The 10,235-nt window shown below is 42.9% G+C and overlaps 1 non-coding gene across 1 annotated transcript; it reads right to left on the reverse strand.

Annotated features, from left to right (window-relative positions):
* Positions 1–257: 257 nt before the first annotated feature.
* LOC111727695 lies at positions 258–363 on the reverse strand. Its single transcript, XR_002775180.1, has one exon. It is a non-coding gene; the product is annotated as a U6 spliceosomal RNA (small nuclear RNA).
* Between the last annotated feature and the right edge of the window lie 9,872 nt (positions 364–10,235).

Below are 10,235 nucleotides of genomic sequence, written 5' to 3' on the forward strand. Positions count from 1 at the left end.
GGGTTGTTTCCACATCTTGGCGATTGTAAATTGAGCTGTGATAAATAATCTAGTGCAATTGTCCTTATGAGAAAGTGATTTTTTTTCTTTTGGGTAAACACTTAGTAATGGGATTTCAGGATCAAATAAAGGTCTATTTTGAGAGTTCTCCATACTTTTTTCCAAAGAGACTGTATTAGTTTGTATCTTACCAATAGTGTAAAAGTGTTCCCTTCTTTCTGCCAGCATCTGCAGCTTTGGGACTTTGGGTTGTGGACGAAAATGTGGAACACTTGATGAATTTCATGTCATCCTTGCACAGAGGTCATGCTAATGTTCTTTGTATCGTTCCAATTTTAGTGTATGTGCTACTGAAGTGAGCACTTTTTATTAAACTCGGACTCCCAGAGTGCTAAGATTACAGCCATGGGCCACCGTGCCCACCACTATTTTTACAACTTTTACATGAGACTAGTATCATTTTAAAATGAAGTTAAAAAAGTAAAAAAAAAAAAAATTCATTGATGATGCACTACTGCTGGACTGCACCAAGGCCCCCAGGTTAAGGACAGCAGCAGAAAACCTGGGATGACATTACCCTCCTTTCTCTCCTTCTCATCCACTTCAAGGAACAAGAGATGCAAGAAATAGCTGTGTTCTCTCTCCTTTATAGGGAAAAGTCTGCACTATTTACTAGCGGATTCCTGTATAAGCCTGAGGGTCAGCTATTAAATCTCCCACTAAAATAGAAATTCCTAACCTGAGGTTCATCAGCAGGCTACAGATACGCTATTATCTCCCAAAATCATGTGTAAGCATATGAGCAAATGCTCATGTGGGTGCTTGAGGAGGAAGATGGTCCATAGCTTTCATCATATTTTCTGATGGTTCCCTAACTCAAAAACTCTGCATTGTTTTTTGCACTACAAGAAAATATCCTTGGCTTGGCCTGTAGCTCAGCAGCTAGGACCCCAGCCACATACACAGGGCTGGCGGGTTTGAATCTGGCCCGGGGCCTACCAAACAACAATGACAACTACAACCAAAAAATAGCCAGGAGTTGTGGTGGGCCACAGCTACTTGGGAGGTTGAGGCAAGAGAATTGCTTAAGCCGAAGAGTTTGAGGTTGCTGTAAGCTGTGATGCCGCACCATTCTACTAAGGGTGACATAGTAAGACTCTGTCTCAAAAAAAAAAAAAGAAGGAAAGAAAGAAAATATCATTTACAGAGCCCCACCCACAGCACGGGCTCTTTTACTTGACTGTCTTTGTCTCTGGTTTCTCTGGTGTATTTTTCCCCTCATGGCTTCCAGAGGCTTTCTTTCTGCTCAAACCCGAGATAAGCCTAAACAGATCTTTTTCCTCAGAGCCTCCAGCCATTTACCTGGTTCCTGAAAACTCTGAGACTCATTCCTCAAAAACCAAAGGTAGCCCCAGAGTGAGCTGTGCATAGGGCAGATAAGGAACTGAGGCCAGTGCAGGACTAGCCTGGCAACGAAATCTCTCCCCTCCCTCCTCAGGCTCCAGAAAAATGTGAACTGAGTAACAGTGCGTGAAGCACACACCTCTGGAAAAGCTCACAGTGGAGGCCCTGGATGGCCCGAGTTCAGTGCGCTCTACCTCGGGGGAGGCAAAGTTAGTTTTAATATCATGTCTAGTTACTGTGTGTTTTAGATATGTTGTAAATATATCATGCAATACATTCTGCCTTTTTAGCATCCAGTGATTTAGGTGAACTATTTGTGGTATTATTAGAAAAGACATTAAGTATCACCAAGGATTTACTTAACAAATAGGGTTCTTCAGTCATTCAGACTGGTTTTTAACTCATGTGAATGGGCTGAATACATGTACATAGATAGCACTTATGGTTCTCCAATATTTGCAGTTGTCTTAGCAACCCTTTAATAAATCACAATTTGAGTCTTTTACCAACACAAGCATACTCTGTAAGGGATGCTAGCTGTTGTAACAAGCATTTCAGAATCCCACTGGCTTAATGCATTCAGGGTCCAAATCAGTTATTCCTGGTTTGGCAGTTCTCCTTCAAGTGACTCAGGGATCAAGACACCTCCCTTCTTGTGATGCTATCACCTTCAGCATGTGGTCTCCAGAGTCACTATAAGGGGTAGTAAAGAATGGAAGAAGCAAACCACATCAACTGCCTGCCCTGCTAGTAAGTGAAATGTATCCCTCCTCCCCTCAGGTAGGCTGCGCAACTGTATCTGCACAAAAAATCATTTACTGATTCTGAGGGAAACACCCAGAACTCTTCCGTGGATAAGTAACCATCTTTTATCTAGTCTTTTTACTGGTCAGTTAATCGTGTGTATGTGCGCAATCGTGTGTGTGCGCGCGCGTTCCTTCCTGGCCTAAGGTATGGACGAGCCCTCCATATAGGAAACAATTGTATCATAATTCGCATGTGAGCAAACATAAATGATATTAACCTTTTAGGTTCAAACATTTGTTGGGGAACAAAGCATATTTAATTTATTCAGAGTCATCCAGCCATGTAGAGAATCACAGAGAAAGATTAGAAGGGACAAGAATGTGCATGTCTTACTGCTTCATGAATGTTATCTTAAGAGTTTCAAACTACTTTAAGCAGCTGGCAATAGGCTAGTGTGAAACATGTTTCCCCTTCAAAAAAAAAGTCTTTGCCATGGAATGTGTTACATAATCACAAAGTGCACGTGTCACTTTTGCTTATTTGCTGTTAAAGGAAAGTAAAGTTGTAAAATTTGGACCACTTATCTTATTTGCTCAAAGTAAATCGGTGTCTGAGCATGTGCCATTCGTCTGTGTTCAGTGTCTGACGGCAGGAAATGGTTCACACTGAGGGACTGAAAGGCGATCATGAGAGAAATCCCCAGACCTGGAGCTGTAATGCACACTTACTAAAGGAGTGCTCCGTCTACCCACTGCTCGCTGGGACTGGGCTGCTCTACCTAAGGAAAAGGTCCACATAATTAAAATTTGTAGTCTTTTGCCTAAGCAAGGTGGCTCACACTTAAAATCCTAGCGTTTTGGGATGCTGAAGCAAAAGGATTGCTTGAGGCCAGGAGTTTAACACCAGCCTGAGCAGAGCAAGACCCCATCTCTATGAAAAAAAAGTAGAAAAATTAGGTGGGTGTGGTGGCAGGTACCTGTGGTCCCAGCTACTTGGGAGGCTAATGTGAGAGGATTTCTGGAGCCCAAGAATGCACGGTTACAGTGAGCTATGATTGAGCCCCTGCACTTCAGACTGGCCAAGTAAGACCCTATACCTTAGGAAAAAAAGGAACATAACTCAGGCTTATGTAGCATCTTCTAATTAGCTATCTACCAGTTCCAGTTAACTTAACTTCTCTTCTCTTCTCCTCTCTTTTCTTCTCTTCTCTTCTCCTCTCTCCTCTCTTCTCCCCTCCCCTCCCCTCCCCTCCCCTCTCCTCCCCTCCTTTTCTCTCCTCTCCTCTCCCTCTTCTTCTGAAAGAGTCTTGCTTTGGGGTAGTGCCTATGGCTCAAAGGAGTAGGGCGTTGGCCCCATATGCCCGAGGTGGTGAGTTCAAACCCAGCCCCAGCCAAAAACTGCAAAAAAAAAAAAATAATAAATAAATTAATTTAAGAAAAAAAAGAGTCTTGCTTTGTTGCCCTCAGTAGAGTGCCATGTGCACAGCTCACAGCAACCTCAAACTCTTGGGCTTAAGCAATCCTCTTGCCTCAGCCTCCTGAGTAGTTGGGACTACAGGCGCCCGCCACAACTCCACAGGTCTCTCTCTGGCTCAAGCTGGTTTTGAACCCGTGAGCTCAGGCAATCCACCCACCTTGGCCTCCCAGAGTGCTGGGATTATAGGCATGAGCCTCCTTGCCCTGACTTTTCTTCTTTCTTTCTTTTTTTTTTTTTGAGACAGGTTGTCACTCATTTGCCTGGACTAGAATGCTGTGGCATGATAAATCATAGCTCACAGCAACCATGAACTCCTGGACTCAAGCAATTCTTCTGCTTCCCAAGTAGCTGGGCCTACAAGTGTGTGCCACCGTGCTTAGCTGACTTTTTTATTTTTTGTAGAGGTAGGTTCTCACTACGGTGCTTAAGCTGTAGACTAATACTTTTGAAATTTACCATGTGTAAGAATCATCTGAGGAACCTATTAAAACTCAGAGATTCCCAGCCTTACTCCCTAGATTCTGATTCAGTAGCTCTGGGAAAGTACACATTTAAAAACACACCCCAGGTACTGATGCATGTGACCTGGGGTCCATGTGTTAAATAACTTAGACCTTGTGGCAACTTGTCTTTTGGTTCCTAAAAATAGTTTGTCTCAAAGCTTCAGATATGCTCTTTGTCTCAACCAGCACTGAAGCCTTCCCTACTTGACAGGAGAGCTTAGAACCCAGAGAGGAACTCCTGATGGTTCCTCTCAACTGGGCAGTGGACTTATCTTATAAACCAACACTCACTGCCCGAGCTCACCTAGAGAGACATCAGCAGCTTTGCTTCCAAGTATAATGATAAGAAAAGTTGGCTTTAGTGTGAGCGGTTTGCATTCAGAGCTCAGCAAGCCGCCCAATGCTGAGAATAAATTAAAGCTAAGGCTTGGCACCTGTAGCACAGTGCTTATGGTGGTAGCCACATACACCAAGGGAGCTGGGTTCGAACCCAGCCCAGGCCAGCTAAGTGACAATGACATCTGCAACAAAAAATAGTTGGGCATTGTGGTGGGTACCTGTAGTCCCACCTACCTGGGAGGCTGAAGTAAGAGAATAGCTTAAGCCCAAGAGTTTGAGGTTGCTGTGAGCTGTGATGCCACAGCACATCACTGAGGGTGACATAGTGAGACTCTGTCTCAAAAATAAATAAATAAAAGCTAAAAATATAGCAGCATGGCCCTGGATTGGCCATCTCTTATTCTATTTTATTTTTTTGAGATGGGGTCTTACTATGTCACTCTTAATAGAGTGCAGTGGTATCATGGCTTACAGCAACCTCAAACTCTTGGGCTTAAGTAATTCTCTTGCTTCAGCCTCCCAAGAAGTGGGGACTACAGTGCCCACCACAACGCCGAGCTATTTTTTGTTGTTGTTGTAGTTGTCATTGTTGTTTAGCAGGCCTGGGCTGGGTTTGAACATGCCAGCCCCTGTGTATGTGGTCGGTGCCCTAACCACTGGGCTACGGGCACCAAACCTGGCTGTCTCTTTTTAAAATCAGGGTGTAAAAATTAATAGCAGAAGGAGTAATGATGAGAGGAAAAACCTGAATTCTGGAGCTTTACTGGAGCTTTAAAAATGGATGCTTGTTTAATTGTCTGTGATTTCCTTAATCTCCAGAGTGTATTTTCCTGGGTTATGTGATCCCTAATGAGTGGGTTGCTCTCTGAAGCCTTTGTTTTCCTCCATATGCTATTCAAAACTTATGAAAGAGCTTCAGACCAGTAATAAGTCATAGCAAAATCCCCTGACACTTATTGGTACTTTTTGTTTGTTTGTTTAGCAGGCCCAGGCTGGGTTTGAACCTGCCAGCCCCCGTACTCTAACCATTGAGCTATTCGTGCCCAGCCCACCTATTGAGTTTTTATACAATATGGAGAAAACTAGGACCCTCCCAGAAAACCCTCCAAATAAACAAACAAACAAACTTGAAGCAAGAATCAAAGCTTCTGCTGTACTTCATGTGACTGAAGTTATTTTGCGGCTGTTCGGAAGCACTGCTTCAAAACTGAGGGTCAGAGGCTATAGGCATTTCCCATCTTTGCTGCCCTCCTGAAATAAAGTATGCAAGTTTGACTGGGTATTTTGTACTTTGAAATATGAGTAAACACCGTATCATCCAATGACAGACTTACAACTAGTTAGATATCTTCCCTCTTGGGGGACATCTAGGGAAACTGATTTTGGAAAACATTGGTAAAATAGGGATTTTAAAGTTCTACATAAGGTTATCAAAGGCTTCCTTTAATTAGTGAGCCCCCCACCCCGACCCTGATATTTCGTATAGAGGGATACCTTGTTTTATTGCATTTCGCAGATGCATTTTTTACAAATTGAAGGTTTGTGGCAACTCTGCCCTGAGTCTCTGTTTCCAGGTGAGCGTACTTGCTTCAGGACTCCACGTCACATGCCGGGAATTCTCACAACGTTGCAAACTTTTCCATTATTTTTATGTGTGTTATGGTGATCTGTGATCAGTAATTATTTTCTTTTTTTGAACATTAACTATTGTGATCAGTTTGGGATACCTGAACTCTTCCACAGAACAAGAACTTAATTGGTAGATGTGTCCTAACTGCTCCACTGGCTGCTGTTCCTCTCTCCCCCTCCTACCTGTGGCTCCTTGAGACACAATAATAATGTTGAAACTAGGCCAACTATACCCCTACACTGGTCTCTAAGCATTCAAGTAAATAAAAGAATCGCAAGTCTCTCACTTTAAATCAAAAGGCAGAAATGATTAAGCTTAGGAAAGAAGGCAGGTCAAAAGCTAAAACAGGCTGAAAGCCAGGCCTCTTGCACCAAAGAGTTAGCCAAAATGTGAATGCAAAAGAAAAGTTCTTCAAGGAAATTTAAAATACCATTCTAGTGAACACACGAATGATAAGTGAAACATCCTTGTTGCTGATTCGGAGAAAGTTTGAGTGGTCTGCATGGAAGATTGAACCAGCTACACCATTCCCTTAAACCAAAGCCTAATCAGAGCAAGGTCCTCTCTTCAATTCTGTGAAGGTCAAGAGGGGTAAGGAAGCTGCAGAAGAAAAGTTTAAAGCTACCAGAGTTTGGTTTGTAAGGTTTAAGGAAAGAAAACATCTGTGTAAAGTGTCCAAGATGAAGCAGCAAGTGCTGATATAGAAATTATAGCAAGTTATCCAGAAGATCTCGTTAAGATAATTGATGAAGTTGGCTAGAGTGAATGTCAGACTTTCAGTGCAGATTAAACAGCCTTCTGTTGGAAGAAGATATCATCTCGGACTTTCATAGCTAGAGAGGAGAAGTCTGTACCTGGCTTAGAAGCTTCAAAGGACAGGTTGACTCTCTCTTGTTAGGGGGTAGTACAGCTGGTGACTTTAAGTGGAAGCCAGTGCTCATTGACCATTCTGAAAATCCTAGGGCCTTTAAGAATTGTGTCAAATCTACTCTGCCTGTGTTTTATAAATGGGACAACACACAAACAACTGCTCAACTGCTCAGAAGCTGGACAAGGAAACTCTTTGTCCAACTCAGATGACAGCACAGCTGTTTAGAGCATGGTTTACTGAATATTTTAAGCCCATTGTTGAGACCTACTACATAGGGAAAAAAAATTTCTTTCAAGATATTACTGCTCACTGACAAGGCACCTGGTCTCCCAAGAGCTCTGATGGAGAGGTACATGAAATTGATGTTGTTTTCATGCTGGCTAACACAGCATCCATTCTGTAGCCCATCAGTCAAGGAGTAATTTCAACATTCAAGTCTTGTTTAAGGAATACATTTTGTAAGGCTGTAGTTGCTACAGAAAATGATTGATTCCTCTGGTGGGTGTTGGCAAAGTAAACTGAAAACATTCTGGAAAGGATTCACTATTCTAGATGCCATTAGCATTTGTGATTCATAGGAGGAGGTCAAAATATCAATAATAACAGGAGTTTGGTTTGTTTTTGTTTTTCTGTTGAGTAGGCCCCGGGCTGGGTTCGAACCGGCCATCCCTGGTGCACAGGGCCAGCGCTCTAACCACTGAATTACAAGTGCCCACCAATAACAGGAGTTTGGAATAAATTGATTTCAAACCTCATGGATGATTTTGAGGAGTTCAGAACTTCAGTGGATATCAATAAGTATGGAATGTCCAATTTCCAATCAAAAAATTGGTTTGCTATATCTCAAAACAAGGAGCAGTAGAGTTAATCAGAGAATGCTCCTGAACTGTCAGCACAGTTTTGGGTTCTTAACAGTAGCTTGTTTGTGCTAGCAGTGAAAAAGCCTGGAGAGTGAGTAGTGATGAAATCACGAAAGCCATTCTCCACAGCTTGTTGAGAATTGAATATTTTTCCTTGCAAGAAGTGGTCCAAAGCCTGGCAGAAGTGGTGGTCAGTTGGTGCAGGGTCTGGTGCAGAGGGTGGATAGCATAGAGTTCCCTTGTCCAGCTTTGGTAGTTGAACAGTGTTGTTTCTGCAACATATGGTCGAGTGTTTATTGATGAGTCTCGGCTGCTGACTCACAAGCGGCCTCGCCCTTTCATCCAACTGGCTGCAGCAGACATCGCTGGAATTGACTGGCCCGGTTCTATGCAGCTGTAGCGGCTGACAGCAGTGCTGGACCACACAGACACCAGTAGTGCTTGTGTGAATGTTTAGTTTTGGATCATATATCTGCACTTCATCTTTATCCAACCATTGTGCTGGACTTTTGTGATTGTCAAAAATAACCCATGTTTCATCACACACAAAAAATAAGGTGTAGAAATGGCTCGCCATTGTGTCATAACAGCAAAGAAAGACAGGCTTCCAGACGATTTCTCTTCTAACCCTTGCTTAATTCATGCAGAACCATCTACCCAGCTTCTTTACCTTGCTGATTTGTTTCAAATGGTCCAATGTTGTTGGAATAGTAACGTCAAACCTTGCTGCTAATTCTCAGACAGGTTTGAGATGGATTCACTTCCACTACAGCTTCCAGCTCATCCTTATCCACCTTGGTCTCAGGTCACCCACAGGGCTCATTTTCAAGATTAAAATCACCAGAACAGAACTTCTCAAACCATTGATGTGCTGTGTGTTCCTCAGCATGTCCTTTCCACATACTCCATTGATATTTTAAGCTGTCTGCACTGCACTGGTTCCATGATGGACCTCATATTTGAAAATGATGTGAATTTTTGACTTACCCAAAATGCAATTTTAAAAGAATGAGGTAGGCTGGGCATGGTAGCTCACCCCTATAATCCCAGCACTCTGGGAGGCTGAGGTGGGAGGATCCTTTGAGCTCAGGAGTTCCAAACCAACTTGAACAAGATGGGACCCAGTCTTTACTGAAAATAGAAAAACTAGCCAGGTGTTGTGGTGGGCACCTGTAGTCCTAGCAACTCTGGAGGCTGAGGCAAGAGGATTGCTTGAGCTCAAGAGTCTGAGGTTGCTGTGAGCTATGATGCCACAGCCCTCTAGCCTGGGTGACGGAGTGAGAATCTGTCTCAATAAATAATAACAAAATAATAAATAAATTAATAAAAGATTGAGGTGTACTTTCACTATAAAAATAAAACAAGTATCAAAGTGAAATGTCACAGTATCAATTGTCACACTTAGGACATTTGACACTTAATAACCTAATAACTGCATGTGTGGTGGGAATTGTACGAGAGCTAGGATTAGAAGTGGAGCCTGGAAATGAGACTAAATTGCTATAATTTTGTGATAAAACTTTAAAGGATGAGAAGTTGCTTCTTATGGACAAGCAAAGACAGTGGTTTCTTGAGATGGAATTATGAAAGTTGCTGGCTGGGCGTGGTGGCTCATGCCTGTAACCCTAGCACTCTGGGAGGCCGAGGCGGGTGGATTGCTTGAGGTCCCAAGTTCGAGACCAGCCTAAGCAAAAGTGAGACCCTGTCTCTACTAAAAATAGAAAAACTGAAGCAAGAGGATTGCTTGAGCCCCCAAATTGGAGGTTGCTATGAGCTATGATGCCACAGCACTCTGCCCAGGGCGACAGCTTGAGACCTTGTCTCCAAAAAACAAAAACCAAAAAAAAAGAAAGTTGCAGCTACCACGATGAAATCACTTTCTGTTAGATCCAAACAACTAGAGCTGAGGGAGCTGGAATGTATAGGGCTCATGCTTGCATGCCTGAGATAGAAGATTTTCTAAAATAACCCCCAAAGAAGTTCTTTCTTTAAGATTACAGCAATTCAGATTAAATACTCTCGAAAGAACACCTGTCCAGTGTAGCTCAGTGGCTAGGGCACCAGCCACATACACCAAAGCTGACAGGTTCGAGCCTGGCCCTGGTCTGCTAAACAATGATAACTGCAACCAAAAGATAGCCGGAAGTTATGGTGAACACCTGTAGTCCCAGCTACTTGGGAGGCTGAAGCAAGAGAATCGCTTAAGCCCAAGAGTTTGAGGTTGCTGTGATCTATAATGCCACAGCATTCCTCTAAGGATGACATAGTGAGACTCTGTCTCAAAAAAAAAAAACAAAAAAACCCTGCCCACTAAGACACCAGGTCTGGCCTTGAGTTTCTAAAACTAGTGAACTCTGTCTCTGAGCAGCCTATGAGACCTTCTCCTTCTTTTTTTTTTTTTTTTT

Source organism: Otolemur garnettii, unplaced genomic scaffold (assembly GCF_000181295.1).
Source record: "Otolemur garnettii isolate 467f Iridium unplaced genomic scaffold, OtoGar3 scaffold00118, whole genome shotgun sequence".
NCBI classification, from domain to species: Eukaryota; Metazoa; Chordata; class Mammalia; order Primates; family Galagidae; genus Otolemur; species Otolemur garnettii.